The 11,045-nt window shown below is 34.0% G+C and overlaps 2 non-coding genes across 2 annotated transcripts; both read right to left on the bottom strand.

The window, feature by feature from the left end:
- Window positions 1-446: 446 nt before the first annotated feature.
- On the bottom strand, window positions 447-543 carry LOC113785568 (small nucleolar RNA Z103). The gene has a single exon (XR_003471694.1). It is a non-coding gene; the product is annotated as a small nucleolar RNA Z103 (small nucleolar RNA).
- A 96-nt stretch (window positions 544-639) lies between these two features.
- On the bottom strand, window positions 640-736 carry LOC113785569 (small nucleolar RNA Z103). Its single transcript, XR_003471695.1, has one exon. It is a non-coding gene; the product is annotated as a small nucleolar RNA Z103 (small nucleolar RNA).
- Between the last annotated feature and the right edge of the window lie 10,309 nt (window positions 737-11,045).

Genomic DNA, 11,045 nt, shown 5'->3' with positions numbered 1-11,045 from the left:
ATTCATAAAAATTCAGTGGCTTAAAATCCTACTCAATAAAATGCATCCACCAACTTCAAAAATCATGGCTAGGACAAAACTCACTCTGTTATTTTATTCATTTACATTAGTGGATCCAAACCCTTCTTCCATAAAACCTTCAAGCTTAACACTATTTCTATTTCACATTGGCAGGAATTAGACTTAAATGGCCTTTTTTTTTCAAAGTTTCCAAATTTCTATGACACTAATTAACACTCAAACAACAAGAAAAATATTAAATCGCCAATTCACCACATAAAAATGCAGAAAAAGGAAGAACAAATTTCTATAAACAATCGAATCAAAGCATAATCAGTTCAAAGCTGAGTAATTCTCCTTTGCTTAATTCCCCTTTGCTTAATTCTCCAATATGAATTATAAGGATAAATACAAAACATAACCATAACCAATTTGTACATGCAAATATGGATCAGATTATTTGGCTTGATTTCTCAAAAGAGAAAAAAAAATCGCACAGAATGTTCAGCTTCGATCATCTGGGGAAATAATCATCACATCCATTTGGAAAGCAAAATAAAAACAGTATTATAAAAAGAGCAGATGAATGTATATTCACAATGAAAATATAAACATGGAAAACATTTTAAGAATGAAAATATGGATCAGATTATTAGGCTTGATTTCTCTAAAGAGAAAAAAAATTCGCACAATATGTTCAGATTCGATCATCTGGGGAAATAATCATCAATTCCACATTACAATGAAACATACTAATAGACACTATCATGAATATCATAGAGAGGATAAATATGTCTTTAAAATACAATAAACATACACAAAATTAACCAGTTGTCTCATTAAATACGTTTAAAGTACAAAAAAAGTCATCTAAGCAAAGTTAATTACGTAGAGAAACCAACACTACTAAATATATGATTTACTTAGACCATACGTGATGAAGGAAAAAAGTTGGCAAGAGACATTTATATAAGATGTAGGAATAATCCAAACTCCAAGCACATTTAAGAATAGCACAAGAAGCCTAACTAATTCCTAAAAAAATCAATTTTAGCATTACAACAATGAACCCCTCAAGGCTAATGAATATAGCCAGAGGAAAACAATAATGCTCCAATATGAATCGTAAAGCAATGAACCCCTCAAGGTTTAAAAGATATCTACAATCACATCGAGATTGTATTTGTCCACAATTTTACACGATTTGAACAATCATAAAGCCACACTATCACACTACAATTTAGACCATGGTCACCATGCTCTCAAGATAAAAAATCAACATTTCAGGGAATGACGGTGTTTCAATACCTCTTTGACGAGATCGCTCAATGCAGAAACCCCAAGGCAACCTACAGCTGTGTACACCAAGGATGATGAAGACGGCGCACGAAGAGAAAGGAGGACGGTCGTGACAGAAAAAGTGAGGGTGGAGATGGACGGTGGCAGCAAGCTAGGAAAAAGAAGGAAGATTGATAAAATTAGGGTTTTGTTACTATTTTAAGAGATGTAAGGGTATTTAAGTAATTGTATTTATGTCGGGTGGGTGCGGGTGCGGGCGGATTTGATGAAACCCGTCCCCGCACCCGCCCGTAACTTTGAAAAACGGGGAAAATCCGCACCCGCATCCATTAAAAACGATTTTCCCCGTTAAATGCGGGGCGGATGCGGGGCGGTTCGGGTGGGTTCGAGTTCAAATGCCATGCCTAACAACAAGGTTTTGTCATCATCAAAAAAGGGGAGAATGTAAATATATAAGACTATCCATATTTTTGATGAAGACAAAGACCATGTAAAATGATCAAGTTGCAAGTTCAAAGATGCTAAGAGAAGTCAACCATTGTGAATGAGCTAGAAGTCCTATATTGTAAGGTACATGATGCAATCTAATATTATTACATTTCAAATGCACATAAGAACCTTGATTACTTCATCTAAACTCTAGCATATGCATCAAAAGAATTTTGAAAGTTTCAAATTGCATGAACAATGTTTGAAAATCAAGTTTTTGAAAATCAAGTTTTTGAAAAAAGTCAAGGTTGTATTCGACTACATATATGTGTAGCTGAATACGAATGAAGTTAGTAGCAAAAATTGCATATTTGTCTTCGACTACAACATGTTGTAGCCGAATACAAACCCAAGTTAGTAGCAAAAACTGCACATGTGTATTCGACTACAACATGATATAGCCGAATACAAACCCAAGTTAGTCGAAAATTTCATTCATATGTATTTGACTACATGAATATGTATTTTACTACACTTACACTGTAGCCGAATACAACTGCGAAGAAATGCAATTTTTCACTTTTGATTGATTTTAGATCATTTCATATGTTCATCAAACTTATAGGAACGATTGCCATTGATCTGAAGTGATGTCTTAGGAGTATAAATACCTCCCTATCTCATGTTTAACAAAAGAATTTTAGAACAACTTTGAACAACTTTATGAAATCTTTTGTGAATTATTCAAAGTCATACTTTCATACCCTCTTTTGTTGTACTTGAAATTATATTAGACTGTTATCATTGTACAAGAAAACATCAACTGTTATACCCTCTTGATTACAATTAAAATCATTATTGTAAATTAACTAAGTTATTGTGTTATTTGAAGAAAGTGGTGTATTTTCTTCAAGTAGTATAAACTAAGATAATGGTGTGCTATTTTAGGCAGATTGATTGGAGTTTGTAACTGAAGTCTTAAAGTTAGACTTGTACTTATTCTAATAATATTTGAAAATCTCTTATGGTGCGCAAGAGAACTAGACGTACCCTTGGTTGTAAGGGGAACCATGATAAATTATGTGTTCTTTATTTTTCTGCCATTTACATTTTACTATACTTTAATCATAGTCAGAAAAATAATCCACTAAGTCTCTAAAAACCATAAAATTTCTAAATACCTAATTCTCCCCCCTCCCCCCTCTTAGGTGCACCTCTGTACTAACTTTATTTCACCACCTCTAACTAGAATTCACATTTTCTCAAATTCAACATACAAAGGCACCTATTGCATTACTTGCAACACTTGGCAAAAACCATCTTCATGTTCCTCCCAACTCTTAGAATAGATTAGTAAATCACCAATAAAAACCACCACAAATTTTTCTAGAAAATGATGGAATATATGATTCATACAATCCATGAAGAAAACTAGTGCGTTGATTACTCCAAAAGGCATCACCAAGTTTCAAAGTGGTTGTTGCAGGTTTTGAATACAGTCTTAGGGATGTCTTCTCCCTTCACTCGAGTATGATGATACCCCGACTTTAAATCAATTTTTGAAAATTTGGCGGCTTCTTTGAGTTGGTCCATCAAGTCATAGATTCGTGGTAAATGATACTATTCATGATGGTGACTTGTTAAGTTGTCAATAATCATCACAAAGTTTGTATTTTCCATCTTTCTTATTTTCTAGAAGCCCACAGGCGCACCAAGGAAAGACATTTGATCATATAAATTGTTTAGGTAGAAGATTATCCAACTGGTTTTTTGAATTCCTCCTTTCAAAGAGAATGTCAATCTATTTGCATCGAGAAAACATCAAACACTTGGGGTTGGGAAAATTATAGACTTGCGAACACAATCAAGTAGAATATAATGGCGCAAAAACCAATCCATCCAAGGAATTACTCCCAAATGCTTGAGGGGAATACAAAAATAAATCAATATTCAATTCCATGCCATGACAATCAAAGGGTATTGTAAATATGCAATATTAACGGTCACTGGTGCAACATATCCTATAGTGATGACCAAATCAAAAGGTAATGCAGTAACAAGCAATTGCTTGAATTTCACACAATTCGAGGAAATAAAAGAAACGTGTTGCTCTGGAATCATACAATGCAGAAAGAGACTTCCCGACAATAAGGCACTCACCCTGGATCAAATTTGACAAAGATAAAAATTCCTCTCCATCCATATGATCTTCACTTCCTTAAGCTGTTAGAGTTGCAACTTTTAGTTGTTAGCAGTGACAACCTTATTGGGATCTCAACATCCTCTTGAAACATATCTCAAATTTTTGAAGTTATAGCAAACTCGAACCCTGTGTGGCCATTCACCTACCATGTGCTCTTCTTTTCCATAGAGGTAGCACTGAATAACGTGCACCTAGTTTAGTCCTTGATTTTGAGGCCTTTGACATTCTGTTCAATCAACCTCATTTCATCAACTCCAACTTCTTACATTTTTCCACTAGCACTTGGTACTAACCAATTGCCATGGGCTTTACATATTGCTTGATTTCATATTGGAGACCATTCTTGAACCTTTTATACATGTAGTTTTCATCCAACTGATCGCTAAAGTAGCACTTGTAACTTAAACTTGGTTGCACATTCAACCATAGTTAGGTTTTTCCTGATAAAGATCAAGAATTGGGTCACTTTCTCGGTCCTGGTGCTTTTCGAGAAGTATTTGTCTAAGAAATTTTGTTTAAAGGCATCCCAAGTAAACATTTGCCTCTATCATTCTTTTAGTGCCTCACCACCAGTTAATTGGTTGCATACTCCACCTTCGTTTTCCCTGAGCAGTGGAGAATCTCGAAGATTTTCTCAATTTCTTGCAACTAGTGGTCAACCTTGTCTAGGTCATGTTCCCATTTGAAATTTCGATGAGTCTTGTCGACTGAATTGAGCCAGTCCTTTTGATGAAACAACAACTTCTTCCCTCTAGTACCTTTGAGCATCACATGGACTGCAACTTGCTGAGTTATTGCAGCAACCATTGCATTCATGGCTTGAATTTCTTTTTTCGTGTCTCTTCCTATCCGAGGAGTGAGTTGGGTAGGAGAAGTTTGAAGAATAGTTTATTGGTGCATTTGGCTTCCTACATTTCTCGAGTTAGAATATACACTATGATCAAGTTACAACCCCTTGGTTTATAAATAAGTTCTTATTCATACTTTACAATAGGTTCAGGTCATATCGTGAATCTTGAACTGGAGGATTTCCAGGAAAGATAGGTGAGTCAATAAACCACTTAATAACTAAGTCTTTCCTTAGTCAGAATCCTCGCAACATAACATTTTACTGTATTACCTTCCCTTACTGTCATGAGGGTCATACTTTAATATTTGACTAATAGGTTATCATACAATAATTCAAAACCACAAGAAATCAAACGACACACATCAATCAAGGCATGCATCATACAAGATCGTCTCACCCCATAGTCTAAGGACCTACACTCTAATACCAAAAGGTAACGCCTTGAAATTTGGTTCAAGGCGTTAGCTTAAAAAACATCAATTCTTTAAAAAAAATATGGATATATATTTCTTTAAGGAAATAGTACGTGGGAAATTAAATACGTTAGAGAAATAATGATTCCTTTCACAGTTGTGGAAGAAATAATTATTAAATTATAGTCTTTAATCTGTAGTTACTTTATGAAATATTTAGTAGTATGCCAGATTAAAAAATTTCAATTAAAATTTAACATAAAATAAAATAATAAAATTCATGACAATGAAGTTTATTTTCAAAACTAAAAATGTAGTTGTAAGTCCAAATTAAAATAATTAAAAGACTGTGAGAAATAAAAAAAGTAGTCAGAGAAACTACAATATCATGATGTTATTCCCTCGTAACATCACAAAAATAAGCAGTACAACAACAAGATTATTCTTGATTTTATTCAAACTTAGCAGTATCTAACATATTATGTAAGGATTAGTCTACAACAATATGGATCAAGTTAGAAATACTATTTCAGTATACGACAGACCAACATATTCATCCTCGATATTATATAAGATACATCATAACACATTTAGAATACTATTTTAAATCAAAAGAAAATAAACTCACTTATTCATCAGAAAAACATCATTATTTTAATAAAATAGTCACATAAACATAGACATCAACAAGAAGGCAACATTTTTCACATATATCAATTAACACAAAAAATGCACATGTGATTAGTATGCGTGATATGGGAGACTCAATGAACACAACGCGAAAAACTGCATTTTACAGCGCTTTTTTTAATCTATTTTCATTATTTTTTAACCCAGAAAATCAAATAATTTGCATGTCAAAGTACTGCAATATAAAAATTGAACATATTATATTAAGTTAGTATCAAATAAATAGATAATTTATATATGAAAATCATATAATGAAAATACCGTACCGTTTCTGGGATAATAGTTTTATTCTTCTCAACAATCTCCTTCATGAATCTCAATACGTAGTACCCACAGTCGATGTTGTTTGTTTAACGAGGTCACTTTATTGGGATCCATGTAATGTTATTAGACTTTTGCTTCGACACTGTAGCACCTCTTTGAGCTCGAAAAACTTTTAAGGCACTATCGAATGAATAAATGTGATTATTATAGCATGAACAAACACATTATATATATATATATATATATATATATATGTAAGAAATAAATGAATATTACTTACGTGTCGAGCATAGTCTTTATTTCGGGGTGATTGGTGTAATTGCCGTGCATGGGATCCAAATAGTATATCACTTCAGAGACCGCATTGATTGCAAATAGCACCCAATGTGCCCTACAACAACAAAAAATTGGTTAAGCAATTTTGTTTATAGACAACTAATAAATTAAATTCTCATCAATTAAAAAAGATAAAATTACGTACCCTGAATTATATGGTGCCAAGAACAATTTATCATTTTCTATATTTCCTAAAAACATATCTACAATGTAGTTTTTTACATTCTCTGGATCGAGTTTCCACATCGACATCTTATGCGGAGACAAGAATGAGTATTTATTTGACAGTTTCCTCGTGCACACGACCTTCTCGTACAAAAACCTTCAATGAAAATTTTAAACTAGATTAATTACCAATACATTTAATTAATTACAAATAAATGCAATTAAAAGTATTTTTTACCTTATGTAGAAGCTCATTACAGTAGCACTGAGCTCCTTATGTTCGAGAAGTTCGTATATGTGCTCCTTTTCGAGATATTCAACATACTCATCTCCAAATATATCTTTATTCATGTGTACGATGTGCGAATCGTCACTGCTGCCCATGTTCCTTTTTATTTGGATGTCAAGACACGCCCCGTATTTACCAATGTGTGGCTGACTTTTATTAGGAGCAGCAGCAGCAGCGACCGATTTTCCCCGATCCAGTTTTTTTATTGCTGCAAGTTTGGCAGCTCTATTAACCTCCAATTTTTGAGGTTTGTTGCCTTTTTTTGGCTGTAGGGGTGGTTTATTTATTTGGACCTACAAAAGTGAGGTAAAATGTTAGTTTATTGATTGGAATCTGAAAAAATGACAAACCTAGGCAATAAATGTGACAAACCTTTTCGGGAGATGTAACTGATTTGTTTCTGGGAATCTTTTTTTCGAGGGCAACAAGGTTTGTGGGCCATGCCACGTAACTACCAATAGCGTCGCCTAATAATTGCATATCTCCATTGTTGTCCGGCATGGGCAATGGTGCAGTTGGTTCGAAAGCAATAGTAGGCGATACTTTGACATGGCCCGCAGGGATCGGAGTATTGTGCAATACTTCTCCCGAAGTATTGTACAATTTTCCTTTTCCCACCTTCCGTTGAGTAGGCGAGGACAAATATAGGACACATGGAGTGACACCCTAAATCAATAGTTAAAATATAAGTACGGTTAATATATAAGTTTGTTTAATACATAAGTAATTACATAAGCAAGTAAGTAATTAATTACCTCGGGAATACTTTTCAAACCGAAGTTGCAACTCGCGGTTTCACTCTCCATTTGTATTTCAGGTTGGAGCTGATCCGGAAGTTGCTTGTCTTTATTCGTATTCACCAAGAGTGCCACTTGCTCTGATAGGATTCTGAGCTTCTCTAATACTTCCTCGTTGGAAGGTTTTTGGCACTTCGCTTGAGGAAAAAAGCTTTTGGGAGTTACGCCAAATCCTTTCCCCCTAACTCAACTGGAATACTCAGGGACATTAAACACTTTCCCAAGAATGTCCCTGCACGTATCCTTGTTGCCCTCTTGAGTTTCAGAGCTTTGTTCAATAATTTCCTAAAATACATGTAACATTAAAAAGATAAGTTCAATAGCATTTTTAAAATACAATATTAAAAAATATTAAAGTGATAATATACTTACACAAAGTTCTACAACTTTTTTGACATTTTCATTATCAACCACTCCTTCTTTATTAACACGCGCTTCCTTCCACAATATATGACGACCCAAGGGTTGATCGGCTTGGGTGTCTTTTCTCTATTCGTTAAAATCATAAACAAAATAATACAAATTAGTTACACACTATAGTTTATAATACAAATTACTTCATTATATAAAAGTGATGTTTAATTACTTACAATTTGTTGTTCAAGGCGTGCATATCCCATACGTGATTTTTTGTATGGGTGTTTTGGATTGTTTGCCCGTTCGCGATTTGTCTTACTAATATTCTATATAAAAAAATAGCAATTATGTAAAAATTTAAAATACGCTATGAATATGAATAATAAAACACAAATGCTAATAAATTAATCACTTACGACAAACGCGGGGTCAGAACGTTTGGAAACAAATGCTCTTCATTCATCGTTTGATATATAATGTTGATATATTTTTGGAGGTTCAGCACTTGTTTCCTTCTCTATCTTTTAGATAGAAATTTGAGAGATGGGATCTAAATCCACGATGGATCTTCCCAGCAACTCTCAAAACATAAGACTTTCGTCCCTCATCAAGAACAAAAGTCGTCTGCAATGAAAAAATTATAAGTAAAGTATTTCAACGAAAAAAATTATAAATGATAAAAGAGTGGATCCAAAAATTTACTTGAATGTCATTCCATATAATATCTTTGGCATCCTTCAACGCCTTATCTCTCCAATTGTCAATTGTAATTGGGACATTTTGACGAACAAGAGCCCCAATATAGCTGACAAACATAGAGCTGTTGGGGTCAATTGGCTGACCACTCTCATTCCAGCCAACCTAATAAACTCATATAGTAAGTACATGCTATTAAAAAAAGATAAAAAACACACAGCAAACAGAGTATAGTATACCTCAAATTTAATGTCATTACTCCTTGCTTTAATGACCTTTTGCATGACTGTTGCACCACGTTTGACTTCATTTTCATAAGTCTTAGAGGTGCCAACTTCTTCATTTTGACATTCTAAATCTTTGTTTGTATCCATTTAACTACAACAAGTTCAACATGCAGTTTAGTATAACATCAACAAGCTCAACATGCATCATGCATTATTATAAACAAGCTCAACATGTATCAGTATATCTTAAACAAGCTCAACATGCATTTTAATGATTACAAAAAATTTATAACATCAATACCTGAATAATGGTTCGAAGAAAGATGAAATGTGAAGAAAAGAGGGAACGCAGAAAGTTCACAGAAATATGGTTCACAGAAATACGGTATTGAAGAAATACGTAATGAGGGTTACGTATTTCAATGAAAATATATTGTGTGCAATGGGAGAGATGATCTTGGATGGAAATAAGGTTCGAAATGAAGGAGATGATCGTGGAAATACGGTTCGTAATGGACGGGATGATAGGGTTTGCAAAAGAAGAGAAGAAATGAAGGTTGAGATGAAGGTTACGTAATGAAGAGGAAACTGAAGAGGTAACTGTTATATATACGTAACACTTTTACAGCGCTTTTTATAAGCCTTTTTACAGCGCTTTTTTTGTAAAGCGCTCTAAAAGGCTTCTTTAGTTAAATTCTTAAAAGGCTCTTTTACAGCGCTTTTGACAAATAAGCGCTGTAAAAGACCTCCGTGTGTTATTATGTTATTTGAATGCCTTTTACAGCGCTTTTGTCAAATAAGCGCTGTAAAAGACCTCCGTGTGTTATTATGTTATTTGAATGCCTTTTACAGCGCTTTTACACATAAGCGCTCTAAAATGTCTCTTTATGTTAATTTTAAGAGGCTCGTTTACAGCGCTTTTTCCAAATAAGCGCTGTAAAAGACCTCCGTGTGTTATTATGTTATATTAATGTTTTTTAAAGCCTTTTACAGCGCTTTTCCACATAAGCGCTCTAAAATGTCTCTTTAGGTTAATTTTAGAAGGCTCTTTTACAGCGCTTTTTCCAAATAAGCGCTGTAAAAGACCTCCGTGTGTTATTATGTTATATGAATGTTTTTTAAAGCCTTTTACAGCGCTTTTCCACATAAGCGCTCTAAAATGTCTCTTTAGGTTAATTTTAGAAGGCTCTTTTACAGCGCTTTTTCCAAATAAGCGCTGTAAAAGACCTCCGTGTGTTATTATGTTATATTAATGTTTTTTAAAGCCTTTTACAGCGCTTTTCCACATAAGCGCTCTAAAATGTCTCTTTAGGTTAATTTTAGAAGGCTCTTTTACAGCGCTTTTTCCAAATAAGCGCTGTAAAAGACCTCCGTGTGTTATTATGTTATATTAATGTTTTTTAAAGCCTTTTACAGCGCTTTTCCACATAAGCGCTCTAAAATGTCTCTTTAGGTTAATTTTAGAAGGCTCAACATGCAAAACCCACATAGTAGTAACTGGTCACCACCAAAATCCCTTCATCTTCACCAAACTCTTCTCCTTTTATGCATCTTCTTCACAAACATCAAAGCTTACTCTTTCACAATTCAATCTCCACCTCAACACCCTTTTTATCTCTTTACATTCTCTTTCCTTCTTAAATCGAAACTTGGTATTCAGGATCATTGCCATGTTGCGAAAAATGGGTTTGTGTCTGATGTTTTTGTTAACAATGTGTTTTTGGGTATTCCCATGATGCGTACAAGGTGTTTGAAGAAATGGGTTAATGTCTGATGTTTTTTGGATTCCCATGATGCGTACAATGTGTTTGAAGAAATGGGTTTGTGTCTGATGTTTTTGTTAACAATGTGTTTTTGGGGATTCCCATGATGCGTACAAGGTGTTTGAAGAAATTAGGTGTCTGATGAATATTATTTTTAAAGCCAATTTACAGCGCTTTGGCAAACAAGCGCTGTAAAATGTCTTTTTTACTCACTTTCAAAAGAGTCGTTTACAGCGCTTTGTGTGAAAAGCGTTGTAAAAGGTATAA

The sequence above is a fragment of the Cicer arietinum genome, chromosome 2 (genome assembly GCF_000331145.2).
Source record: "Cicer arietinum cultivar CDC Frontier isolate Library 1 chromosome 2, Cicar.CDCFrontier_v2.0, whole genome shotgun sequence".
NCBI lineage: Eukaryota > Viridiplantae > Streptophyta > Magnoliopsida > Fabales > Fabaceae > Cicer > Cicer arietinum.
This window is presented reverse-complemented; position numbering and strand designations above follow the sequence as displayed.